A 12,446-nucleotide genomic window follows, 5' to 3' on the forward strand; every position below is an offset into this window, starting at 1 on the left:
CAGGAGATCTTTACAAAAATAACTCACTAAACAAATAGCCTAATTAATTAACCAAATGATTCCCTCCTCCACTTCTCAAAGCACGAGTTAAATCGTGGTTGACATCATGTCAAGGACATCTGAACAAACATGTAGGGGTAGAGAAATTAAATTCTTATATTGATTAACATAAAGAAAATATGAATAGGCATGCCAGCCATATTGCTAAAGTTAAAATTTATCAAGAGTTTACAGCTGAAAAGTATACTTCAAAAGTTTTGTATTTGCAGTCTGCTGATTCGGAAATGTAAAAATCCATAGAAAAACCAAAGTGAGTGAAATTAATAAACGTGCTGTACTCGAGAAAACACTGGATTTATCTTACAATTTCCTTCGAAATCTGGATATATCATCTGAGTTTGTCATATGAAGATGTAAAGAGCGTTCAAATGTCCTCAAGAACCGGTCAACAAACACACCAGGAGATCCAGATACTCTAAGACGGAAACAAGAACTGGAGATGTTCTTCTCATATCCCCCCTCAGGAAAGAACTTGTTGCCTGGGTACAAGCAGCGTGATGAGCTAAAAGTCTCCAATTTTCAGCGTAATCAAGGCCAGAGCAGTTTTGAAGTCAAGGTCTTACTCTTCTGGGAGCATCCTCTGGCCAATGCCTGAGCAAAGCAGTGGTACAACGGTCTACCCATCCCTAACCACTATTCTGGATCCTCCCCCAAGCTAACTCCCCAGCATACCCTTTGTCTTGTTTCCTAGAGAACACAATCTGTAAATATCACCCAAATACACATGTGTATACACACACACACACACGCACACCACACAACACACACACACATATCAGTAGACAGGAATGCCAAAATAGAAATCTAGGGTCTCACACAGCAGGGGGCTGAGAAACATTTTGAGAGTATTTGTCTTCATAAAAATGCTGCCCCACCCTAGGCTCCAAAAAAGAAAAAAAAAATTGGAAATTCTGTTCGTCATTCTACGCTCTCCTCCCCTCTACACAAGAGGCTTTTCTTGCCCATAGCTACAGGCACAGATAAAAATATTTCACTTTGAACTATTGTCCTGCTGTGTCTTTAGTTACTTTGCCCTCAGATTCCTTGTATTTAGAAAACAAAACTAAACGAATGTCCAGCACATATAATACACCCAAAACTAGGCTGGCATGTAGTCTGGACTTAATACAAATTAGTTCCACTTCTTCCTTGAAGAATTACTCTCATATTACCACTTATTGATTAAATATTTCTGTTAAGTAATAAAAATTTTCATAGTATTGGATGCCTGGGTGGCTCAGTCTTTAAATATCTGCCTTCGGCTCAGGTCATGATCCCAGGGTCCTGGGATTGAGCCTCGTATCGGGATCCCTGCTCTCCCTCTGCCCATCCCCCTCCCCCCTGCTTGTGCTCTCTCTCTCTCTCTCTCTCTTTCTCTCAAATAAATAAAATATAAAAAAACAAATTTAACAGTATTAAAAGTATCATATTCTGTATCCGCACCTTCTCAACTCTGCATATGGGATCTACTTTGATAATATCTATGACTTATGCAATCCATTAATAAAATTGGCATAAGCTAAAGGGATCTAGTTTGCTCAGCAGGGCCTAATCTTGACTACTCATAAAAACCTGCCAGCTTTTCTCTTTACCCCCAGATGCTGGATACTCAATCAAAGTTATCTATGAGTGAAATTTTGACTCTGCTCCTGCCCCAGGACAGCTCTTATCTGTTCTGCAAAGAACACAACTATAACCTTGAAAGAGAAAGAAGCTGAAGGATCCTGGCTATAAGCCTCCACCTAACTATTCACTTAGTTCCTTTCGCTTGTTCATTCCTCATTCCCATTCATTCAACAAAAAATTTCTGAGACTCTGGGGTCCCTACCTGGCTCAGTCCGTGGAGCGTGCAACTCTTGATTGCGGGGCTGTGAGTTCGAGCTCGAGGTTAGGTGTCGAAATTGCTTAAAAAAATAAAATCTAAAAAAACCCCCCCAAAATTCCTGAGACTTTATAGATACACATGCCAGACTAAGTGGTAGATGATGGAAATGCAGAACTTTTAAGGAGAATCCCTGCCCCCTGTGAATTCACACTTGAGAGATAATGATGAAGGTATTATTTTTCATTGTTGAACTAAAGAGAACTATTTATTTTTAAATGCGTTCCTGGTGTCCCCTCACTTGTATTTTAAAACCTTTGCTGTACTGGAAATTTGTCTTTGACCTTTGAAATAATTTAAACAATACAAAATGACATACACAAAAAAAGGGAAGGGGCCCTTCACTCACCAACTGTCCTCACTCACCAGCTGTAGTTACTGAAGGAATCTGGTATGTGTGTGTCTGAAAATGTGTGTGTGTGTGTATATATGTCCAAAAAAAAAAGAGCCCATTTACTGTTTGCACACTCAAGAATATTTTACCAATGTCCTTTTGTAATACCTTTTGTAATATGTTTTGTATTAATCAATTAATATATATCCTTTTGTATTAATATGTTTTACTTAATTGAATTATACAGCAACATTTGAGCTAGATTTATTTCTAATCTCCATCTGCCTAACCTCTCCTCCTACTCAACGTGACACTTTTGTCTGTAATAGTTTTTCCTCTGTATTAACCTTCTATTTCCCCTTTGGCCAAAGAATCAAGTAATCATTACCTTAGGGGTAATTTTGCGAGAGAAAGAGAGAGAATATCAAATAGTCATCTTTGCTGTGCCCTTAGATTTTTCTTTTTAAAACTGTGTCTGAAGTTCAACTTCCGTTTCTAGATTTTTCACTTCAATTGTACTCTTGGGGCCAGAAATCATAATGTCCTCTCTCATAAGTACCTCATGATGACTTTCAGAGTGGTACAATTTGCCAAAAGGGCAAATTTGTATCCTGGGCTGACTCTCCACATTTGCCCTGGCCATATTCCCACTTTCCCTGTTCTAAGGGGGTGAGGGACACATATGCCCTCAGTTCTGAGCCGGCCAATTCAGGCTACATCTTAAAATCTCTGCTTCTCCTTTTTTAGCAAAACTGCTCCCTGAAAACGGGGCTTGACCTCTAATGAAGCACAGCCAAGAGTTTACAGCCCTAGCCTCAGCTGTAGTTCCAGCTTCTCATCAACAAATAAAACAAAAATAAGAAATGAGGAAGAGAAAAGTACCTCTTTATTTTCTTTCCTGGGCTTTGGGAGCTTTGCAGAGCCATTAAAAAAAAAAAAAAAGTGGAAGTATTACTTTTAACTCTGAAAATACTATTCACCTTTTAACACACAGACGCTGCCCTTGAACTTCAAAACTGTGTCCTGCCTAAAAGACCAAAGGGTTTCTAAGGTAGACTTGGCCTCATGGTTCCTGAGCACTTTTCCTGTCGATTTACTATTCTCCTCTTTACATTTTTTTCTGTGTGATCTAGAGAAAGGATTGAACTAAAAGATAAGGAGCCCTTATAATAGATATTCAGAGCCATTTAAGAGGGAAACCCTCTGACACAGATCTGACATTCTCTCTCCATTTATACAATTGAGAAAACAAAGTATGTAAAGGTAAGAAGGCTCTATCAAGCTTGGTTTCCAGCCTGCCCGCCAGGGGGATAAAACTCAGCCTTTCTAGTTGGTCATAGATATGTGGGTGTCTTCTTTTTGGTTATTAGCATTCAAGTATATAGTGAGATTATTGGAGACAAGATCAGACCTTGTAGCATTATAGTTTTGTTAATAATTGATATATTGGATATTAAATAAAAGATCATTTCTGAACGAATGCAGTAAAAACACTATAAATTACTAGCCCCCCAAAAAAACTACCTAAAAGAAGCAGTATAGGGGCACCTGGATGGCTCAGTCAGTTAAGCTTCTGCCTTCAGCTTACATCATGATCTCAGGGTCCTGGGATTGAGACCCACGTCGGGCTCCCTGCTCAGCGGGGAGTCTGCTTCTCCCTCTCTCTGCCCCTCCACCTGGCTCATGCTCAGTCTCTCTCTTTCTCTAAAATAAATAAATGAAATCTTAAAAATAAATAAAAGAAGTAGTATAATGGATGTGACCAGGTACCAGTAACATATTAGTTAAAATAACTGAGGCCTAAAAACTATAGATTCACTATTGGTATAACAGTTGCAGATTGATGATTGGTAATTAATTACTCTTAAATCAAAGCATTCTACTGGTTGAATAATTATAGAAACATTGCACTGGAATGTCAGGCAGAACTTTTCCAGTCTTAAAATGTCTATTCACCAGGCCATTTCACTGCTGAGAGGCCCAATACCCAAAAATGTTTGAAGACTTGCTAGATATCCTTGAGGAATTTTGAGAATTTGCCAGGTAGCATTGTCCTGACACATCCACATCCCAGCTTAGCTCAACTTGTAATTCTATTTATCCACATAAAATACAGTTATACAAAAGTATTTTACAAACGCAATATACTACTTGAGAACAACTCCATCAATTGACTCCGCTGGGCACTGATAATACCTCCAGTTCTTACTAGCTTTGTGGTCTTCAGCAAGTTAGTCTTACACACTGTGGCTTAGCTTTACTCACCTGTACCACGGAGATGTTAATTTCGACCTTACAGGCTTGCACTGAATGAATTTGTACTCGGGGCAAGGAGAATTGCTCTCTGTCCTCTCCAGCCCTATCCCATTCACGTGGACCCCATCCAGAAGGCAGGCCTCGTAAAGTTCTCCCATCTGACCTGCTTCCACCTGAGTGGTGTAATCGTTAGTGCTGTGACAAGAATCACAACTGCAAACTCTCTGAAGTCTAAACATGGAGAGGCAGGAAGGAAAAGGCCATCATATTTCCATGATCGCTATGAGCATAACCTCAAATTATGGTATCAAACTGCTGTACCACTGGAAAAGCTCTTGCACCTTGAAAATTGTGCTATATTCACTTTGAAAATTGTACTGGTGGAAGTGGTAACCAAAAGATCTGAACCATAAGTCCTTGTTGAAACACGCTAGCCTGGTGACCCACAACAGTGATTTTTTTTTTTCTTACCTTCAATTTCTAATTACGGTAGCAAGTGACATTATCTGCCTAGTACAATGCCTGGGACAGAACAGGTGTTCTCTTATGAAAAATAAAAGGCAAAACTGACTAACCCTTTTAATTCACCACTGCAGCAAATGCTTTCCATGAGTTGGTGCATTTCCCCTTTGCAGCACCCATAGGGGTAGGCATGATTGTTTCCTGATAGGGATACTGAGGCTCAGAGAGATTAAGTAATTTCCCCCAAGGTCATAATACAAGAGGTTAGACTACATAGATTTAAATTTCACTCGGGGCACCTAGGTGGCACAGTCGGTTAAGTGTCTGCCTTCCACTAGGTCATGATTCTGGAGTCTTGGGGTCAAACCCTACATGGAAGAATCTGCTTCTCTCTCTCCCTCTGCTCCTCCCCCTGCTCGTGCTCTCTCTCTCTCTCTCTCTTTCTTTCCATCACTCTCTTTCTCTCCCAAACAAATAAAACCTTAAAAAAAATAAACTTCACTTTGAGAATTCCAAATTCTGAGCTTTTATCTACCATCACATGCTTCTGTGGCTTAGTGAAGGAGAGCAAAACAATGAACTCTCTACACAAGAAGGTTTTTGAGTAAAAATATATAAATATTTCCTTTATCAAAGAGAACTTCATAAGTGAAAGCAGTTATTATTATCGCATATCTGTTGGGACAACAAAAATTAAAGTCTTTGGTGAGTGAGGTAAATTCCTACATTCCCTAAGTAGTGTTGGATCTGCTTGAAACTCCTTAAATTCAGGAAAGGGTAACTTTTTGTTGGCTGCCTATCTGCTCCAATTTATGAACGTAAAAATAAAGATATTATGCACTTCTCTGTTCTTCTAAATATGTCAAGCTGTATTCTTATAACGCTTAGGAAACAATTATATGATGCAAGTTCTATATACCTTTTTTATTTTTAATCCTCATAGTCCAATTCAATATAATTCAATTAAAAATTAATTGAGCATTTATTACATAGCATGCATGGTGCTGTTTGTTCAAGACACACTGAATAACCAGAGGCAAGGATCCATATTATAGAGTATATATACTATAGAATACCCATATAGATTAAAAATCCCTCACAGCAAAGCTGCAAGGTGGTATTATCAATTTACACATGATTCCAAAGCTAGAAACTTTTTTTTCATAATTATAGGACTAAAATATATTGACATGAACATTCAAAAACATTCAGTCCCAACACTCTTTACATTACACAACCCTGTCTCACCAAGCAATTGGTTTGGACCAAAAGCAGGTGAGAGAATTTGGAGATATGGCAGAGGGGCCAAAAAGAATAAAATAAAGCAGAAAATCCTTTATTGTAAGGCATCCTGAGCTCGGAAACACTGACTGCATGACCAATGGGTCATTTCTATTTGATGTCAGATGGAGGTGTTTAAATTCTCGGTTTCAAGATTGATTGAAAATCAGATCATATCATACGTCTGCCAAATCTCAACTTTCAGCTATTAGTCTCCTTTTAACTTTTTTTAAACTTTTTCTTACAACAAAAGAAGCAATCTGTTCTCTTCTGCTTCAGTTTTCAACAGCTCTTTTTTGGGGATCGTAAACAATTGACAAAGGAAACAAACATTTTTTTTTATAACCTTCTTCCTCTTAAAATGTGTGCTCTGTTGAGCAGTTCAGGACAAATCATCATACTGTCATCTTTCAAATATTTAACCAAAGCATCCAAGGAAATATATTCAATGTTTTCCTGACCTGAGATCCTTTGGCTGGATTATACAATTTCAGAAAACACTTATTAAAACTATGACTGGATAGTAAAAACCAGTAAATTTACTGACCACTTTATCTATCTCCAGGGAAGGGACTCGAAGAAAAGTCCTTTACTTTCCATTTTAGACAATAACGACTTTACATGGTGCTTGCCTTCACTCTAATATTATATTGCCTTTTTATTGATGATATTCACATCCTTCAATTGACTCATTTCACAATTTAATCTTTATCCCACCTTAACAATATGTGGGTGTCGTGAGGGAGGGGAGTCTTTTCCTATTTCAGCTCCTCTGGCTTCTGTCCTCTTATCCCTGACTGGGTCCTTCTCATGTGAATAGGGAGGACACAGTGACTTAGGAGTTTAGAAAGATAAACTGTGTGTGCATAATTTATCCCCTTGCTCCTTCCTCTCTTCCTTCTGGGCTCAAGCGGCCCAGGGAAATCATATATTGTACTCTACTCTTATGGGGTTAGGATTTGTCCCAAACCAGTGTGTTGTGGGATAAGGTGATAAATTTGTTTAATTTTAAGTTTTACTATTTGAAAGACATTCTTCCCTGAGATATTAGTTATATTCTTTAATATCAGCTTGTATTCATAGTAAAGATGATATTTTTATTCTTACCTTATCTCATTCCTTCATCTTATAATTCAGTTGGTGCCACACTGTAATGGTGGAGAGAATTTCTATTTATTAGATCACTCAAAAAAAAAAAAAACACTAAATAGAGAAAAACAGAGGCAAAAGTATTCAGAAACAAAAAAGGAGAATTTCCTCTTTGCATAAGCATCAAAATTCCAGAAAGAGTCCTATAGAAAAGGAAAATAGAGGTTATTAATCCCATAAGATAAACAAATGGGCAAGCACTTATCCCACCATATTTTGTAACATCTGTCTAAAATCCCCCCAAATTAGGTCTCCAATGGTATGGGGGTGAGGATAGAGAACTAGGAGAAAAAATGTATAACAAGATAAAGGGAAAAAGATGATTCAAGTCCCAATAGGAGAAAACTATTCAAAGTCATCATCAAAGTCATTTGTATATCACAAACAATGGTACAATAAATAAGAACATTTGCTCTCTAGCCATAATGGTTGGATTCAAATCCTGGCTCTGCCTGGTCTTGGGCTTTTTTGTATCACCTTTCTGACTTTAAATTCCTCTCTTGAATAAAACATCTATTATATAGAGTAATTGAGGAAGTTTATTGAAATAAGCAGAATCGAACATCATGCATGAACATATTCTTTAAATATTGGATAGCAACACCATTATATAAAGTAGAATGGGTTTGTAAGTGGTTATGTATTGAAAGTAAAGATAAGGAGATGGTTGACTGATTTGGGCTTTCTTATCATTTGGATACGATAAGTCCATGACCAAAACCAAGAGTAAACTCAATACATAAGACATACCAAAAAATACACCCACAGTGTTGCAATCCCAAATTTTTAAAATGTTATTTCAATCCCAAGGTTTTTTCCTAAAGATTTTATATATTTATTTATTTGAGAGAGAGAGCGAGACAGTGAGCAGGGGGGGAGGGGGAAAAGGGAGAAGCAGACTCCCTGCTGAGCAGAGAGCCAATGCAGGACTCAATCCCAGGACTCTGGAATCAAGACTGGGCCAAAGGCAGACGCTTAACTGACTGAGCCACCCAGATGCCCCACAACCCCCGTTTCTTTAATGAAGTGATTACACGTGAATTAAGACAATGTGTTATAAAATGTGATGGTGTTTTATACCCCTACGACTTTGCCTATCTTTCCCCAACTCCGCCTGGACAGTCTTCTCACATTGTGATCTTCTAGATGAGACTAAGTCCCCAAAACATCTATTTTCTGAAGTCTGACCCACTATTATTAAAGAATCAATTAGAAATTGCAAAGCAGAAAGTAAGAACAATATTCATTAAAGAAGAATATGTATCATATGTATCATTTTCAAAATTCTTTCTTTTAATTCCTCATTAGATTTGTTTTATACCACCAACTGCCAGTTAAGTTTCTCCATAAATGGCAGATAGTTTAGTTAATGCATCGGATAAAGAATTTGAAGCTAATTTTTGACTGGAAAGCCAAATACGTAAAACACACCATGCATGCTATTAGCTATTTAGGTAAGACAAAAACATGCTCTGGAAACCACCAGGTTATGAAATAAATAAAACTTTTTTTTTATTTTTCTAGAGTATATAGATTATTACAATATTGGATACATCTGTTCTTCTGTTATTGTGCTGATTCTTTCTGGTAGTAATTCTTCAGGTCCAAAGACCTTCTCTAAAAAGCATAAAGATCCAATCTCCCTCAACAGACATATAAGTACTTCATCCCCTGACTCCTGGAAAATCCTTTAATTTCCAGAAGAAACCCTTCTAAATAATTGTTAGACCTTAAGAATGCTTGAGAAAGCAAGTTATACTGAGAAAATAATTGGAGTAAATGACTTTATTTATTACACTATTGGGTAGGTAGCTAATGATTCTTTTTGAGATTTTGAGAGCCTTGGAGCCCAAGACCCTCAAAGATCCTCTAATACAGAGGAATTTTAACCTGAGATCTCTAGCTCCTTAGAGCATTGATAGATGGGCTTTTGACGACCTATTATTCCTTCAAATAATATTTGATATTTCATATGTGTTTGCGTGGTCATATTTATGGATGTTTCTGGGCATGTTTTGTCAGCAATTTGGGCACATATTTCAAAATTAAACAGATGAACACAAAAATAAAATCATTAAGTACCCCTGAATAATAAGCCCATTAACCCCCACGGCAAGATGAAGTCCTGCAAGATAGTAAGAAATCCAAGTTCTCTCAAAAGTCATTTGAGATTAACTTGCAAATCACTGGTAGGAGAATTCATGTTGAAAAGCAAATGCCAATGGTATTGATTTTCGTCTATAAATAAGTCTTTTCTATGTTCATGAAAGTCCCCTGTCCCATCTACAGGGTGAGCTGAAAGTGTTGAACACTGTAATTCCAAAACAGAATCACATGTTTCTCTTGATTCCATCAGGAAACTGGCTATGGTTGAGGAATGGAATAGCAGTTACCATTCATCTTTGAATTATGGACAGTTATTTAGATGTAATTATGAAAATTAAGAATCCCAAGTGTCTCAACAATGAACTGAAGATTTGGCATCCAAGATTTTCCCATAGGTTTAAGGATTTGCTTGGGATAGAGGTAGAGTGAAATTTTCTGACATTCCAAGAATATAAACTTAGAAAGATAGCTTTCCTCTCCCCTAGAAAAGCAGTGTCTGCCATAAACACTGCTTTCAGCTTCAGTGAGAATGGAATTAAAAAGGAAGTGAGCCTCAAATCCCAGGCTTCTGGTTATAAGAGCCATAACCACTTATTACATACTCTATTTTGCTTCTATAAATAACAATTCATTTAAAACATGAGAACTGTACTTGGCACACATAGAACATAACTAATATGCAATAAATAGTAGCTTTTCTTGTCATTGGTCTGTCATGCTCACAATAATTCTATTAACACTCATCTCATAGCCAAAGAAACTGAAATTTAGAAATCTTAGTTAACTTTGTTAAAGCACAAAACTACTAAGTGCCAAAGCCACGATATGCACCTAGGCTGAAAGAGAAATTGCTTTAACAGGAAGAGAAGTGAAGGCTGAGGTTTGAACATGGGAAAATCGGGACAGCTGTTGGTCACCCAGGTATAGATGTTGACTAGATGGTGGGGCCTGGAATTTAGGAAATTAAGTTGGAGACAGAATTAGGAAATATTTGCATGCAGGTTGTAGTGAAAGTAAAGGAAATTGTTGAAATCTATAAAGGAGAACGGGGAGATTAAGAGATCATCAATGACAGAATATTAGCAGATACCAACATTTAAAATGGAGGCAGAAGATGGGGGGCCTTGGGTGGCTCAGTTGGTTGAACATCCGACTCTCAATTTCAGCTCAGATCATGTCTCAACATCACTCGCTGAGTGTGAAGCCTGCTTGGGATTCTCTCTCTCCTTCTCCCCTACCCCTCTTCCACTGCTCACTTGCTCTAAACAAACAAACAAACAAACAAACACTGGCAGAAGAATATCTTATGAACCAGTTTAAATGAGGAAAAAAACAAGAACAGCAGGAGAAAAAATAAGTGAACTTAATATCAGAAATGCCAAAAGAAGAAATAGTTTCAAGAAGGGTCTTCAACAGCATCCAAAGCTATAGAAAAGTCAACTGAGAGAGAAGTGGAGTCCCTTGAGGTTGGAAAACAGCAGATCATGCTCCAGAGTAGTTCCAGTGGAGTGGCTGTGGGAGAAAGCATATTGCAGTAGACTTAAACAAAAAATAGGCAATGAGGTTGAGACTACTGTTTGCAGGAGGAGCTTGCTAATGACAGAAAGGAGAGAGATTGGGTGGGGGGAGCATAACTGGGAAATACCCTCTCTGGTCTCATTTTCTCCAGAAATGGGTTGCAGTGGAGCAGAGGCATATGAGAGAAAACATTAAAAGGGCAGGTTCACATATGAGATATAAGGGATGAGCTCAAGAGCATAGGAAGGCAGATAAGCCTCTTTCCAGAGAGAAGGGCTTTTCTGAGCTGTAGAGAGAGGCTACAGAAAGAGAAATGTCCACAACGTGGCAGTGGGTGGGCATGCGTTCATGCGGTGCAACCTCCATTCCTAAGAAGGAAGAAGCCAGAACATTGGCTGAGAGTACTATTCCAGAACAGACAGTTGGAAGGGAGAGGTCAAAGCTTTGAAGGGATGCTTTGGGACATGCTTTTGGAGGTAGCTGACCAAAGATCTATGAAGGATTGTTGAATAGCCCTGAGGTACATCGGAGGATAAAGAAAGTAAATCTGCAAAATTGAGTAATTCCTTCTCAAAGCACGGCAATCAGTGTGTGGGAACTGAAAAGGCAGAGAAATGTCAGACTGGCTACTTAGGGCTCAAAACCATCGTGAAGGAAAGCATTATTTCCTCTTCACATGTGCCTTACCTAAGTGATGCAGCAGTAGGCAAAGTTGAGTTCTAACTTCATGTCCCCTGTTGTGTCCACATTCCCTATACGGGTGGCCATCCACCACATTAACCTGCACCAATGGTTTTCAATAAGTGTGCTCAGCTTGCATTGAAGACAAATATTTACCTTGAACAGAGCTTTTAAGACTTATGGGTTCCCAGAAAAAGGCTGGCTCTAAAGACAATGAAAATGTCATGGACATTAGAAGGTTTGTCTGTGTGTATCTGTGTGTGTGTGTGTGTGTGTGTTTAAATTTTTTTCTGCAGAATACATCTAATGTAGTGGGGCCTGTTTTACCTTCAACAGAGGCTCCTTTTGTTCAGATTTCATGGGGCATTAGCCACTTCCCTCTACATACAAAGAATAAAGAATAAAATGTCTTTTTGAGTTTTAATCACCATTTTGTGTTCAAATCCCAACTTAATGGATTATGGGTACTTTGCCTCTCAAACCTCATCCCATCTGATTCATTTTAAGATGATCTCAAAAACTGATATTTAATAAGGGGAAAAAGATAATATAATGTACTTTTTTAAAAGGGAGATTTTTTTAAAGAGTTGATTTCTTCAAAAATTTAATTTTTAGCCAACGTATTGTTGGCCATAATGCACAGGATTTGTGTATTCGTCAAGATAAGGGATGTTTTCTATTACAGTAAACAATCCCCAAATCTCAGTGGTTCAGGTT

Source organism: Neovison vison, chromosome 7 (assembly GCF_020171115.1).
Source record: "Neovison vison isolate M4711 chromosome 7, ASM_NN_V1, whole genome shotgun sequence".
In the NCBI taxonomy this organism is placed as follows: domain Eukaryota; kingdom Metazoa; phylum Chordata; class Mammalia; order Carnivora; family Mustelidae; genus Neogale; species Neogale vison.